Source organism: Marmota monax, unplaced genomic scaffold (genome assembly GCF_021218885.2).
Source record: "Marmota monax isolate L192 unplaced genomic scaffold, Marmota_monax_Labrador192_F-V1.1 WCK01_AAM20220418_F8-fsc00043, whole genome shotgun sequence".
In the NCBI taxonomy this organism is placed as follows: Eukaryota; Metazoa; Chordata; class Mammalia; order Rodentia; family Sciuridae; genus Marmota; species Marmota monax.
The window spans coordinates 7,792,053-7,807,605 of NW_026691982.1; the positions used below are offsets into that span (position 1 = coordinate 7,792,053).

The 15,553-nt window shown below is 33.2% G+C and overlaps 1 pseudogene; it reads right to left on the minus strand.

The window, feature by feature from the left end:
• Positions 1-12,490: 12,490 nt before the first annotated feature.
• Positions 12,491-15,538, minus strand: LOC124095169 (tubulin beta-2A chain-like; annotated as a pseudogene).
• Between the last annotated feature and the right edge of the window lie 15 nt (positions 15,539-15,553).

Here is a 15,553-nt window from a genome sequence, read left to right on the forward strand (position 1 = left end):
GAATTTTCTGGAAGAGTTTGATTGGTTCATCATTTCCAATATTGGTTAATGCATAGTTATAATTCAACTGCTATGAATCAGTAATTTTTTAGTATACATGATACAAAATATAAATAGGTGAGTCCAACATTACTTTTACGTTTGTAATTAAAATGTGCATCTTTATATACAACAATTCACATCCATCAACTTCTTACAGAAGACTGCTCATTATTCAATGTTCCTGCATAGTCATTAATATCAGTTTAGTTTCCTAGTAACCTGAGTCTCAAAACTTAGTACTTCTCTATTTCATACAACTACAAAAAAAAAAGATTTTGAATCCCATTGATTCCACCTATTCACTCCTTCTTATAGTAGTTTCCCATTTTACACATGCTACTTATCATTAGTCTCAATGTTTCCAGTTGCATAGTCTCATGACAAATTTTCTTATTCAAATTTTTCTACTAATTAAATGTAGCCACTGCTACGATTATTATTATTTTTTGAACCTATCTTTCTACTCTCATAAATATCCAGTGGAAGAACAATTCAATTATTTATTTATTTTTTATTTTCAGTCTTCAATTTTTTTATTATGCTCAAACACTGAGACATATTCAAAAGGTCTTTTCTTATACCCATATTTAAAAGAAACACACTCATATTGCTTCTAAGTCTTTTGGAGAATTTTTAAAAATATTTAGATTTCAGATATTCATATTCTCTCTCTCTCTCTCTCTCTCTGGATTTAACATTATCTTTGTCCCCAAAGTCTATTTCTTTGTAATAATACCATTTATTTAAAAGCCCATCTTTGCCACAATAATTTAAGATGCCAGTCTTCTCATATTTTAAATCTTCATAAGTTATTTTTCTGGGCTCTATATTCTATTTCTGTAGACTGTATTTTTGTATTAGTACCACACTGCCACCATTATAGGCTCTGTGCTTTAATATCTGCTAGGAAGATATTCACACATTTTCTTTTTTTAAACAAATTCATCGAAGCAAATATCATTAAACATCTAGCTACCCAAATCTTACAAAATTATTTGATTTCCAAACATATTATCTTGGGGATAAAATGTTCATTTCTATTGTCAAAATTTCACCAAATACTAATAAGAATATGAACAATGAAAGAGTATATATTCTTTTACTATCACAAGGATGCTTATAAAAGCAGATCTAGGAGGAAACCCAGTACATCATTCTCCATTTCAGGTGTGTTCTAAGGTATATCATGCAGACAAATAGAAACTGAGGTTCTGGAGATAAAGACACAAAAAACTAAACAACATGATATCTAAACACGAAGTAAATGAGAAGAAAAATACAGAAGAGAACAATTATTAAAGAAAATGCAGAAAAGTAATTAATTAATTCGGATAAAGGACAGAATCAACCTTGCATTTGGCCTAAGTACACACTTTATAAATTGCAAACTTTGATATAGTGTGCCAGAAAGTTCCAACATAAACCTTTCTTGTCTAGATCTTCCTAAAATTTTTATTTTTGTTGGCAGGAGGAGGGTACCAGGGGTTGAACTCAGGGGCAGTCGGCACTGAGCCACATCCCTAGCCCTATTTTGTACTTTATTTAGAGACAGTGTCTAACTGAGTTGCTTAGCACCTCACTTTTGTTGAGACTTGCTTTGAACTTGCAATCTTCCTGCCTCATCCTCCTCAGCTGCTGGGATTACAGGCATGTGCCACCTCTCCCAACTTCCTAAAATTTTTCTTTGTATGATTCTAAAATCTTAATCTTTGACTTCTGGATATAATCTTTACATATAAAAATACCTATGAAATATATAATCTTAATAAGATAACATTACCATTTTACCCTGGCTTCCAAAGTCTGAAGAATATATCTTTAACCACTATTAACTTTCCCTGTAAGAATTTCACTCTCAGGGTTCCTTGACTCAGATATTTCCATATCTTCCTCAAGTGCTGAGGTCCTTCCTAGGACCTAATGTCAAAAGGTCACTCAATGTGAATAATAGAATAAATAATGAAATGGCATATGTAATAAAAGGGCATTGAATTTCACCCCTTTTTTTGCTGGCTCTGCAGATTGAACCCCACCTGTGCTACCTGGTAAGCACAGGCTTTACCACTGAGCTACCCCCATAGCTTTACTCTTAGCTTTTGATTTATTCTTATGACCTCTGATTCATCCATTGATATTTTGCAAATGCACTCTAGACTATTCTAGTCATTAAGATTTTCTATTCTTTTCCAAATTACTCTGAAATCCAAAAGTCTACATAATTTGACTTCTAGTAAAATTCTTAGATACTTTTTACATTTACCAATAAAATCTAATAGTAGATATACTTAAAATTGATCCTTTGATTGACTTTTCATTTCCCCTTTGCTCAAATTGTTTTTTAAAGGTGTTTCTCCTTCCTAGAATATTTAATATCTGTCGCTTGTTAAAATCTTATATGTATGCATAGATATACTTAAAATATAACCTCTACCAAGAACAATCTGGGATTCTTAGCTATATTCATCAGTTGAATTAAATGGTAGAAATCTCAGCTGCAGGACCTGCTAATGGCAAATACCGTATTCTATAATGGAAACATCCCTTGTATTCATATAGCAATATAATTAAAGGAATCAGAAAATGAGGTGCTGTAATTTAACAGGAACTAGGTTTAATGATGCTGTATAAAATAATTGTGAGTTTAAATTAAAACAATAGCCATCTTTTGAATGATGTGAACCCAAAGGAAAAGCACTGTTCCCTATAATTTCAATATAATTAAATCCAATCACATATCTCCATCTGAAGTCATTAAATAAAATTTTTCTAAGATTTTGTCTCTTGTTATTTGTGTTAACTTATCACTCACTGTTTACCTACTGAGTTTCCTTTTGAAGAAATTCATATAACTGATGATGTTTCTTGAAGGTTTTAAATAAATAATCATCTTTTATAATAAAAGCTATAAAAACAAAGAAATTTTATTTTACAAGTAAGATTGGGAGGATGAAACTAGATGCAAAACTGTAATTACATTTTAATATTGTAAGCTGTATCAGGTGTATTTTATTCTAATACACAAAGAATTGCAATGTATAAATATATAATATCAGTATTATTTTATATAATTCAGATTTTATATGATTAATAATTGCTCTTTATGCATTTTCCATGCAGTCACTAATAAGTCTCTCTTGATATTTAAATGAAATAATGGTAATAATATAAACAATAATAAATGTGTATTGACAATCTATAATGGGAAATTACTTTGTCGGACACTGTATTCTGGAATTTGTATCTTCACAACAAACCTACAAAATATCTTATTATTATACCTATTTTACATGTGAGGACAGTAAAAATTAGAAAAGGAAAATAATTTGCTGAGGATCCCACATCTAGTAAATAACAGACTAAACATAGTCATTCAGGTCTTACTGTGTATAAAAAATTATATATTTTACTGTACCGGTTAGTTCTGATGAAATATAAAATACATAAGTTTTGAGTTATTTGACATTTTAAAATGAGACATTTAAATTGAATATCAAATTGCATATTAGTATAATATAAATACATTAATTTTCAGATTTTTACAAAACACCATGTTGATTGTAAGACACATCTTAAGACAAAGATAGCTCCAGGAAATATTTATAAATAAAGTGTTTTCTCAAGGAAATAAACTTTGAATTCAGATATCACACTACAAATAATTGTGCAAAAGATGTGCACTGAAAAATCTTAATTTGTAGTTCAATATCTCCCTCTGCTGTTAGGAAACACTTATGAAACCATTTGTGTGATCATAAATAATTGAATATATGTATTCATTTAAATAATAAATCCATACAAACTTTCACATTATCTCTGTATTTTCAAATTGTATACCTGATTTTACCTAAGACAGAAATTAATTTTATTGAAATATATAAAAATAATAACTGTTAAACACTGAATACAAGACAAATTGTTTTATGATTAATTTATTCTCCTGAAATCTATGTCTACATAATATAGCTATTCTCAATATTTATTTCCATAACAATGATTATATATTTAAAAATACATAAAACATTATCTGTGTTGACCCAAATAAGAAACATTTACATAGTCTATCATCTGGCACTAGAGTGCTAACTTTGTTCCATTATGAAATTTAATTTTAAGGAAAAAAATAATTTCAGATTTATAGATTTCTAGGACAGGGCAAACTATATCTAATGCACGTTTCAATAGCTACATTTAAAAAGCTATAAGTCTAAACACATTTTTAAAGACAACTTCATAGTTATAAGTAAAAACCACAAATACAAAAGCCATATCATAAAAATAGAAATAAAACATTATATTTTTTACCAACACTTTGTTTCCAAGATGAAAACATAGCACACTCAAAGAAAAATATTGTTTTGTATTTGTTAAAAATATTTATTGTTTTTCTAATTCCTTTATTAAAATTGTATTTGTGGAAGGTAGTAGTACAGAGATACTACTTAGTCTTTCTTCTCTGCTATTTATGACAATTTAAGGAAAAAAAGTTAAATTTAAAATACATGTTAAAATTAGGTACTTTTATCAAAAGTAAGAGAGAAAATGAAGGTTAAACTAATTCAGATAAGATTAGGAAAATATAAATAATTTACTAATATAATAAATTAATTTAGCTCTAAGATTAATAAATTATTTATAGAAATAACATATAGTAATTTATATAATACAAGTTTAAACTTCAGTTGTTTTCTCCTGTTTATATTTATTTCCACACTTTCTCTCTTATACACTTTATAATTAATTTTTATAATTCACTTTTCTTCACATAGTAGAATTTAATGTTTTGATTGTGCAGACTGGGAAGCAATTGCTTATGAAAAGGAATAGACTCTGTATAATTCTACTCTAAACTACTCTAAAGCCTTGAATAAGAGCCTTGACCTCTTTGCACTTTTGATATTCAACTTCCAGGGTCTGTAAATTTTTCCTCTTCTAGATGCCAAAAATGTGAGGGAGAGCCTGACAGATGGTCAGACTATTTCAGCACTATATCTAGAAGTGATGTGTTATGATTTGGATATGAGGAGTGTCCCAAAAGTTCACATGTGAGACAATGCAAAAAGATTCAGAGGAGAAATGATTGGGTGGTGAGAGTCTTAAACCAATCAGTGAATTAAACCCCTGATAGGGATTAACTGAGTGGTAACTGAAGTGGTAGGGTGTGGCTGGAGGAGATAGGGATTGGTAGTGTGGCTTTAGAGTATATATTTGTATCTGGCAAGTGGAGATCCCTCTCTCTGTGTCTCTGCTCTCTGATTATCATGTGAGCTGCTTCCCTCTGCCACACTCTTCCGCTATGATGTGTCTTGCCTCCCCTTGAGCCCTGAGGAATGGAGTCAGCCAATTATGGAGTGAGACCTCTAAACCTTTGAGTCCTCAAATAAACTTTTTCTCCTCTACAATTGAGCTGGTTGGGTTATTTTGTCACAGCAGAAAAAAAAAAAAGCTGACTAAAACACCCATCATTTAATCTTCAAGAGGGTTATTGTAAATTTAAAATAAGCACAAATATCATGAGACCACTGTTCTCCAGATGTGATCTGGAAGACATCACAAATATTCTAGAGAATTCTTAGGTGGAACATGAAGTAAGTTGATGGTGCACAGGTGGCTGTGAGAGGTTCATGAATACATGAATACATAACTATGTGTTAATAACTATGTGTCCCTGAACACTGCCTGTTGCTTTTGATACATATGCTAGTTTTCTGCTGCCCTGGGAAGTTGATTCATAGATGTTTAAAGGTAACCTTGAGTTTTCAGTGCCAAATTTTAAAATTCTGAAGCCTGTATGTGTGTTATCATATAAAGAAACTCGCAACTATGACAGTCCTTGAACTTAAACAACAATATTTTTCTTATCTAGATGGATAATTCAATCAAATTGTCAAGTTAGTATTTAGGCTGGTAATAAACAATATTTTAAATTCATTTTTAAAATATAAATATTCTTACACTAAGTTGGTGTTTCCATCTTGGTAATTGTCATTATGTTTTCATTTATTCCCATCACTTAAAAATTACTTATTAAACTGAGTACTGTGGTGCATGCCTATAATCCCAGGTGCTCAGAGACTGAGGCAGAAGGATTGCGAGTTCAAAGCAGCCTCAGCAAAAAGAAGGCACTAAGCAACTCAGTGAGATCCTGTCTCTAAATAAAATACAAAATAGGGCTTGGGATGTGAGTCAGTGGCTGATTGCCCCTGAGTTCAATCCCCAGTACCCCCACCCCAGACTATTTATTAAACCATTATAATTATATTCATTTGTATTCATATATATTCTAAGTGTTCTTTTTCTGATTATTTCTATAATCATAGAAAGATTTTTGTGTAGTTTAAGTGTTTTCTGTTTGATTTACTAAACTTTCACAATTCTATTTTCATAACATTTTTCTGTTTATTTTTTTTGGTGGGGTGTGTCAGGGATTGAACTCAGAAGGGTTTAGCCACTGAGCTATATCTCACTTTTTTTTTTTTTTTTGAAAGTGGGTCTGGTTAAGTTGCTGAGGCTGGCTAGCCCATCTTTATTTAATTCAAAGTATTGTTATGTATAACACTAAGCTCAAACTTGAGTTTGTGGACTATTTAAAACATGTACAAGAGAGTACAAAAACATAATTATATTCCTCTGAGATTAAACTTGAACTAAAATATATTATCATAATTAACAAAATTATTTAAATTTTATGTGTGCAATTTCTCATTCAATGAATTATTATCTTGTATATGTTCTCTGTAATATGTCTTTAAAACAATATCAGAGTATCAAAATCATTGGATAAATGCCAACTCATTTAATATGTTCTGTTAAAGAACATATCTGCCTTACAGAAAAGCAGTATTTGCAATAATGGGAAAGATAAAAGAAGCACTAAGCACTCATCCCAACAAATGCAAAACAGTTGATTTAGCTTCTATAATAGAAAAAGGTTGTCAGAAAACAGCACCGGTCCATCTGTTCCTACACTTAACGTGGAGTTTTATCTCAAACCCCCAGATAGATGAATCTGAACAATTCTAAGTAATTCTGTCCTAGAGGTTTATTTCTTTACTTTAATAAATTTTATCTTTAATGCTACAATACTTCAATCAATCTGTTTAAAACAATTAGTTTTTCCTTGGCAAGCTATGTGATTTCAAACAGAAATCATCTTCAATTTATGTTGCAATTGCAAATGAGTGACAATCAAATTTAGACAAATAATTAAGAATTGATAACAGTAAAATATGTTCTGTTTCAAAGTCAGGTGCAGTCATTTGGTGTCTGATATCCCTTCACTGACTTACTATTAGATCAAACACACACACACACACACACACACACAAACACCTGCCTAAAAATCTGTAGATTTTACAAACAGTAAAAAATATATATATCTATAATATAATTGTCTAATTACAATTCTGAATGTTTGTGTGCAAAATGGGGAGTAAATTGAATTTAAAAATTTAACCAAGACTTCAGGAAGAAGTGATCATCATGCTGATACTTCCAGAAAAATGAGTCATAAATGATGTGATTGTGCATGTGTGTACACATGTGTGTGTTTATGATTGCAGAAGAGTGGGAGTGCTCATTGTGAGAAGACAAAATGTGTAGTAGAATATGTGAGTCTGGAGTTTCAATCCACACTAGTCTACATTTGGAAAGGAATCCAGCATAAGTCTTTGAGCTGTAAGATTTCCTCAGAATAACAGGGTCAAGTGCATATAGCCACTGTTTCCTCTTCACTCTCACCCCAGAGGAAATAAAGGAAAACACACATAATGAATCAAGCCATGAACTCTTCCAGATAAACTCTGAAAAATAGAGAAAAATAGAAGACATTTTGAAACAAACAAAAAAATCCTTTTATGGTGGTTCCCTACCTACTATTTTGCTCTTAGGGCATATCTCATTGATGGGGCAACACTTGATTATTGTCTGACCTGAAGGAATATAGGCATATATTCTCCATGAGGTCCCCACCCTTGCTCTCTCAGAGAATGACCTTTCAGTTTTCAATCTGTGGCTTTTCTAGGTTCGGGTCCTAAGTCCAGGCATCCCCTCAGACTTAGGAGACACAGGCTAAATCTAAGTGGAATCTTTAATGCTTCTTTTACTGAAAACAAGGAGAAATTACATACTTCTCTTCTCCCCATGAACATTAAGAAAATGTCACAAAATTCTAATATTTGCCAAAGAAATTTTTTTTTCCTTCACGATACCTCCAAATTTATTTATACCTTGAAGGCATATGATAAACCTGGGTCTCAAAACACTTTTTATTCACTATTTTAGACAACTTGAGTAGATTAGTTCCCATATCATATTGCATGAGGAAAAAACTTACTAAAATATAGATCTATCATGGACTTCTGATAACTCAATTAAAAGCATTTGAACTAATCTCCATTTTAACAATGTGTTACAATCTTCAATTGAAATAATAATGTAATATCATCTTAGTACTTTAAATCAATATTCTGTACCTGAGCTCCAATGAATACTACCAATTTGAATCTATTTTCATTCTTTCATCAATTAAATGCTTCCTTGTGGTATCCACTAATGCCTTTTAAACTTTAGGATATGGGTAAAAAAAAATCTACATCAGAAACAAGGGTAATATAATTATGCAAAATATAATGTGAACAAAAAAGATTGATAACCAAAACAATTCTGGGAGGCAAAGTTGAAAAGAAAGAAAGGACTGAGAAGTAGGTGTCTTGGCAGTTATGCCTGATTTGCTAGAGTTTCAGGGTCATGTGGAGGAGTGTATTAGAGAGTTTGAATGAAAATCTAAATTCAGGGATGCTTTTCTTGCATCTCTATTTGGAGCCCCTCAAGAAGCTCTGTCTCATAATCTGCAGCAGAACACTGAGTTGCAGTAACAATGATGCATAGTGACAGGCAGATATTTTGATGATTCAAATGAGAGAGCCTCCAACTCCACTGGGGACTTTGAAGGAGCTGGTATGCAATTAGTACACTGGTGTCAACAGAAAGGTATCATGTTTCTTAACATTGGTATTCTACCTGATGGATTTATAAAATTAATCTTCTGCATATTTCTTAACAGGCCAAGTAAAATTGGTCTATTTCATTAAAGCCAATACATAATAAAAACTATGGGAATCAGATGATATATCCAAACCCTATTCTCCCATTGCCACAGAAAACATAATCCTCCTCCTCTATAGACAAATGCTTTCTTAGAAACAGATGAAGTAGGAAAAACCTACAATATCCATCTTTTGTATCAAACAGAAACTTTACAAAATTCTATTGTGGTTTAATGCAGTTGAGATTTTATTCAATGGTAAGTTTAAACTTTGTTTCTGTATGTGTTCACATATGCACAAACAAAAATTCCTAAAATATACAAAGAGGAGATTCATGGAAGAACACGGGAGTAATAAACTACTTATAGTTTGTCTGACTGAAGAGTAAAGGAATGTAAGCTATTGCACCATAGTGAAGTAATAAAACATTTGGCAGACTATTTTCAGATTATTATAATTACTATGAATATCCAAAAGAAAATATATATTTCTCAGTCTGAATGACAAAAAATGGCCACTTTCGACAAATGACAGAAAGTGAATAAAGGACTGCAGGCCCCCAGCTCTGTAATATAAATAGGATACTCAGCATCCCTGAATTTTCCTCAAGGTAATGTCCATAGCACTGAAAGTAAAAAGCTACAACATGAGAAGAAATTCAGATTAAATGGGTAGCAACAGACTATTTTATGAGTGTTATAGTACACTCCAGAAACCAACAGGAACTTGAGGGATACTGCAATGGCCTGTAATATGAATAAGGGAAACTAGGTGATTTCTATCATTTCCTAAATAAGTTAAATTTATATTTATTTAAGTAGTGGTGTATATCTTGGGATTATAACATTTTTTACTTATGGAATTGGTGTATTTACTAAAAAGGTCAAAATATTGGTATTTGTTTCAACAATCTAATTATATCACTCTTGTCTAACAAATTTAAAAGCCTTTTCTGAAGAGTCATTCGAATTTGGAGAGGAAAATACACATTAAAATAGATCCTTATTCTTTACAAAGATACAAAAATATATATTAATGGAGTCTTAACATGATGAATTTTATTTAATATGAAAATCTATTTATTTGGAACTATTCCTAAAATGATGTAGAAGATTTTATTCTGTTATAATTAAATAGTACTTATTTATGGTTAAATAATGTCATTTAAAATAATTGAAGAGCTATAATTTTAAAATACCAGTCACCAAAGGATTTCAAAAAGATTTTGTGATGATCTAAACTCATTATCTAGAGGTTCTTTGAAGGCACTACACAAATAGGCAATAGATTCTTTTAATTATAAATACAGAAACTAATCTAAGTTTGGTGAGCCTAACCACATATTGCTTTATAATACATTAGTGAAGATTTTATAGATTTTCACTAGTATTTTTGGCACAAAGAGATATCTTACGTATTTCAGTGAGATGTGTTAAGTGTTCTTTATTGGGCTTAAGAAGATTAATTTTATAAATCCATCAGGTAGAATACCAATGTTAAGATAATTAATTATTTTAGATTGATTGTTTAAATAAGTTCAGTAACTTGAAAAAAATCAAACATTTAGAAATTCTGCTTATACAATTTTATAATATTGCATGTGCTGCCATCTACTGAACAAAAACTATCATAGAGATAGCATACAAAAGGAATATATTCTTTGAGAATGCTGTGTCCTAGTACTGGGTGTAAACACAGGACAAAAAAAAAAGAGTAAACTGTAAATGGATTGAAGGGGGATCAGTTGAATGGAGGGAGAGGATGAAAGGCAGGGGAAAGTGTTGAGGACTGAATTAATTGTGTTCTCTTGCTTTTGTGATTATGTCAGCATACAGGGTGTATCCTGGTGTATAACTCAAAATAATTTTTTAAAATAAAGTCATTAAATCACTCTTTTCCAAAGAAAAAACATTCCAAATTAACTTTAACTTTTATAAATTCAAGAAATAAGCCATCAAGAGATAAAATATTTTTAAATGTTTTACATATTTCATTGACAATTACATCAATTCATCCATAAATACTATGAAATCAGTATCAGTTTCTAATGACCTTCAAAAAATTGCACTGTGATTTCTTAAGAGTTAAAGTAGACTTACTGTGTAGGTTGTGGGCTTAGATATGAGATGTCCCCCAAAAGCTCCTGTGTGCATTTAGGAGATTAAATAATTAATTATGAGAGCTATACAAATGAATCAGTGGATTAATCCATTTGATAGAATAATAATTTGAATGGACTACTGGGTGGTAACTGTAGGCAAGTGGGGAGCTGCTGGAGAAAATATGAGATAAACAAATCTCAAAATATATAATCACTTGGGGTCCAGATTAATGGAGCCAGGTGAGACCTCTAAAACTGCGAGTCAAATACACTTTTCCTCCTCTAAATTGTTCTCATCAGTCACAAAGACAAAAAGCAGATCGCCATAGTGTCTTAATGAGCATGCGTAATGTCACTAATTTTGTTTTTCTTTTGAAGTTTTGATATCACTAATTTTGTTTTTCTTTTTGCAGTCATCCCTCTGTATCCACTGGTTTAATATTTTGGGAAAGTTTAGAAACATGAACTTTCATCTCTTTACTAAAGGAAAAGGAATATTGCTAAAAACACTGAAGCAAAAAACCTAGTGCTGAAAGAGTAAACCCTGACATTTTATAACTCAAAAACAGAATAAAAATTAGATCACATGAATTTTTATAGATTTTTAAGAAAATATTGTTGCTGGTCCCAGTGGAGCACACCTGTAATCCCAGCAGCTTGACTGAGGCAGGAGGATCTCAAGGTCCTAAACTGTCGGGATTAAATCATTGCTTTGCACTAGTAACCCTGGACAATGAGAAGCTGCTTCAGGGAATCTTTCCGTGCGAAAATGCGGAGAGAACTGCCCTGTTGCAGATGTCTCCTGTTGATAGGGAGACTCCATCAGAGCTGGTTCACTCACCATGTCCCCCTTCCACTTATGAGTCATGTCTTCAATTTTTTAATTCTAATTGTCCTAATACAATCCACCGCCTGCATTCGGAGAACTGTTCACTCACCCTGCAGGTCAACGCAATGAAACTAAGCAACTCAGTGAGACCCTGTCTCTAAATGAAGCGCGCGCACACACACACACACACACACACACACAATCAATCAATCAATCAATAAAGAGGGGGCGGCTGGGGATGTGGTCCAGTGGTTAAGCCCCACTGGGTTAAATTGAAAAAGAAAATATTGTTGTTTTTAGAAGATTCACATTATCAGTGAACTTCTGGCAGGCAAATCTGAGCACCATACTATACAAAGCAGAAAGATGATGCTGAAGGACAATAGAAGTTCACCAAGGAAGCAGGCCTTAGTTGGGAAGTTCTTAAGTCTCCTCCTCCCTCCCCTCCAACTTTCCCTGTCCTTGGCCAGGGTACTATTGGTACCACTGGTACTCAGACACCAGAATATTCTTGTTCTTCTGGGCCTTGGTTAACTCCATCTTGTCCACGCCCTTGCCAGTGTACCAAGGAAGGAAGGCCTTGAGCCGGAACATGAAGGTGAACTGGTCGGAGATGCACTTGAACAGCTCCTGGATGGCCATGCTGTTGCCACGGAAGGTGGTGGAATGTCTCACATGGCAGACTTCATGTTGTGGAGTATCCACTCCACAAAGTAGCTGCTTATCTTGTTCCGCATGCTGAGCATTTGCTCGTCCACTGCCTCCCTGGACGTGCGGCCTCAGAAAATGGTAGCCACTGCCAGGTAGAGACCATGGAGCGGGTATACTTGGCCATCGTTCTTGGCGTGGATCGTCTCCTGGGTGAGCTTGGGGACAGTCAGAGCAAGGTACCAGCATGCTGCCCTTGCTGGTCAGGGGCAAGAAGACCAGCATGAAGAAGTGCATGCCAGGTAGACACCATGTTCACGGACAAGTTGCACAGATCTGCTTCAGCAGGCCCAGGAAGCTCAGGCAAGGTGGTATCATGGCTCATAGTGGCTGCCAGCAGGAGATCACCATATGTGGGGGTGGTCAGCCTCAGAATGCAGAAACGAGTCATATAGAGTCTCATTGTCAGTGTGGAAGATTTTATCTGTGTTTTCCACCAGCTGTTGTACAGAGAGGGTGGCATTGTAGGGCTCCATCATTGTGTCAGACACATTTTGCAAGGGCATGATGCTGAAGGTGTTCATGGTGCAGTCTTGGTACTTCTCCCAGATCTTGCTGATGAGAAGGGTGCCCATACCCAAACCAGTGCCACTACCCTGCTAGTGGGTCAGCTGTAAGCCCTGGGCACAGTCGCAGCTTTCTGACTCTTTCCTCATCACATCCATGATGAGTTCTCCAGCTGGGCCCCTGCTGTATAGTAGCCCTTTGCCCAGTTAGTTTTCTGACCTGAATATCTGGCCAAATGGTCCTAATCTCACTGAGTCAGTTGTGCCTGGTTCTATGACCTGAGGTATGTTTTTATTGCCAGCTGCTTCATTATAGTTTGCATTGATTCTCTCCAGCTGTAAGTCACTATTGCCATGGTAATTGCTGGTGAGGGGTCAGTGCCATGCTTATGGCTGATGACTTCTCAAAACAGTGCCATTCTGGTTGCCACACTGGCCTGCCTGAATGTTCATGATTTCCTGCAATGATGCTGACTTTGGAAAGGGTGGAGGCCAGAGGGCTTGGTTCACTATCTTCAGGTCATTGAAAATATTACTTTGAAGTTGTATTCCAAGTTGAAAAATCTTGTCTACCTACAATATTTAAAATTCATGTATATAATACATACATGCAGTAATCCCTCTGTATCCACTGGTTCTGAATGCACAGATTCAACCAACTACAGATTGAATATATTTTAAAAACTTGTTCATGCTGAACATGCATAGACATTTTTACTCATTTTAATTCCATAACCAATGCATTACCATAGCTACTTACCTAGCATTTACACTATTAAGTATTATAAGTAATCCAGAAATAATTTAAAGCATATCAAAGAATGTGCATAGAGTTTATACAGTTATTACACCATTAAGGGAATTGATAATCTGTCAATTTTGGTATACACAAGGGTCTTGGAACCTATTATCTGAAGATACCTTGCAATGTATGTCCTTTACAATTTCAATAAAAGACCTTGTCTAAAAAAAATAAAAATTTATGGTGCTAGTGTTCTATGGGCTAATACTGTTATTCATAATTTTTAAAGTCATTATTATGGAATTTCATATGTGTATGCTATAAATTATAAGTAATTTTATTATTTTGAAGTCTTGAAATATTAAATATTTAAAATAATACTTTAAAATTTATTCTAATTAAAAATCATATAGTAAGCCTGGAATTACAAGACAAGTACCATATTACCTTGCTTATATGTGGATTCTATGAAGGCTAAATTCGTTCCAGTAAAGTCGAATAGTGGCTTTAGGGAGTGAAGGAGTGGGTGTGAGGAGATGTTGGTCAAAGGGTATAAAATTTCAGTGTGTTAGGGGCTGGGTGTGGTTGTACTTGTCTGTAATCCCAGCTGCTGAGGCAGGAGGATCGAGAATTTAAAGCCAGCTTCAGCAAAAGTGAGGCAGTAGCAACTCAGTAATACTCTGTCTCTAAATAAAATAAACATGGGGCTGGGAATATGGCTCAGTGGTCAAGTGTCCCTGAGTTCAATTCTCAGTACCCCACCCCCACAAAAAACATTTTTCAGTGTGCTAGGAAGACTCAGTTTAGAGGATCTATTATAAAATAGTGATCTGTAGTTAATAACAATTATTATAAGCAAGGGAGTAAACTTTATATTCTTACCACAAAAATATAAAAGGTTAAGTAATGAATATCTAATTAGCTTGATTTAGCCACATCTACATATTTGAAAAAATGCTGTGCACAATATAAGTAATTTTCATTTGTCAATTAAAAAAAAAGTACAGCAGCAACCATAACAAAACCAATAATACAGGGTGTGGGTTTAGTTCAATGTTAGAATGCTTGGCTAACAAAGGAAAAACCCTGGATTCAATCCCCAGTTCAAAAAAGAAAAAATTAAAAGAAAAAGAAAAAGGAAAGGCCAATAATACTTCTCCACCAGATGGCAACATCGAGTTCTTTTTAAAAAATTAAGTGGTTATAGCAAAAATCAGAGAATGCAGTGATTTAAGTAACCAGCGAAAAATAGTAATTGCTTTTCTTTATTTAGTTGAAAGAAGAGTAATTATTTTAATTCTAAGAGATTTAACCAACAATATTTCATTAAATACATCAAATAAACATTATAATTAAAAATTGAATAGATGATTTATTAAATAATGATTCAATTTGTGAATGTTTATATTGTATTTCAATTAAACTACCTATCAGAGTAGAAATTTATTAATAACTTGGAGAAACTTGCTTATTAAAATATAGCACATTAAAAAGGAAAGACAGTGGAATGAACCTGATATTACTTTCTATTTACATATATGAATACCCCACAGTGAATTTCACCATCGTGTACACCCATAA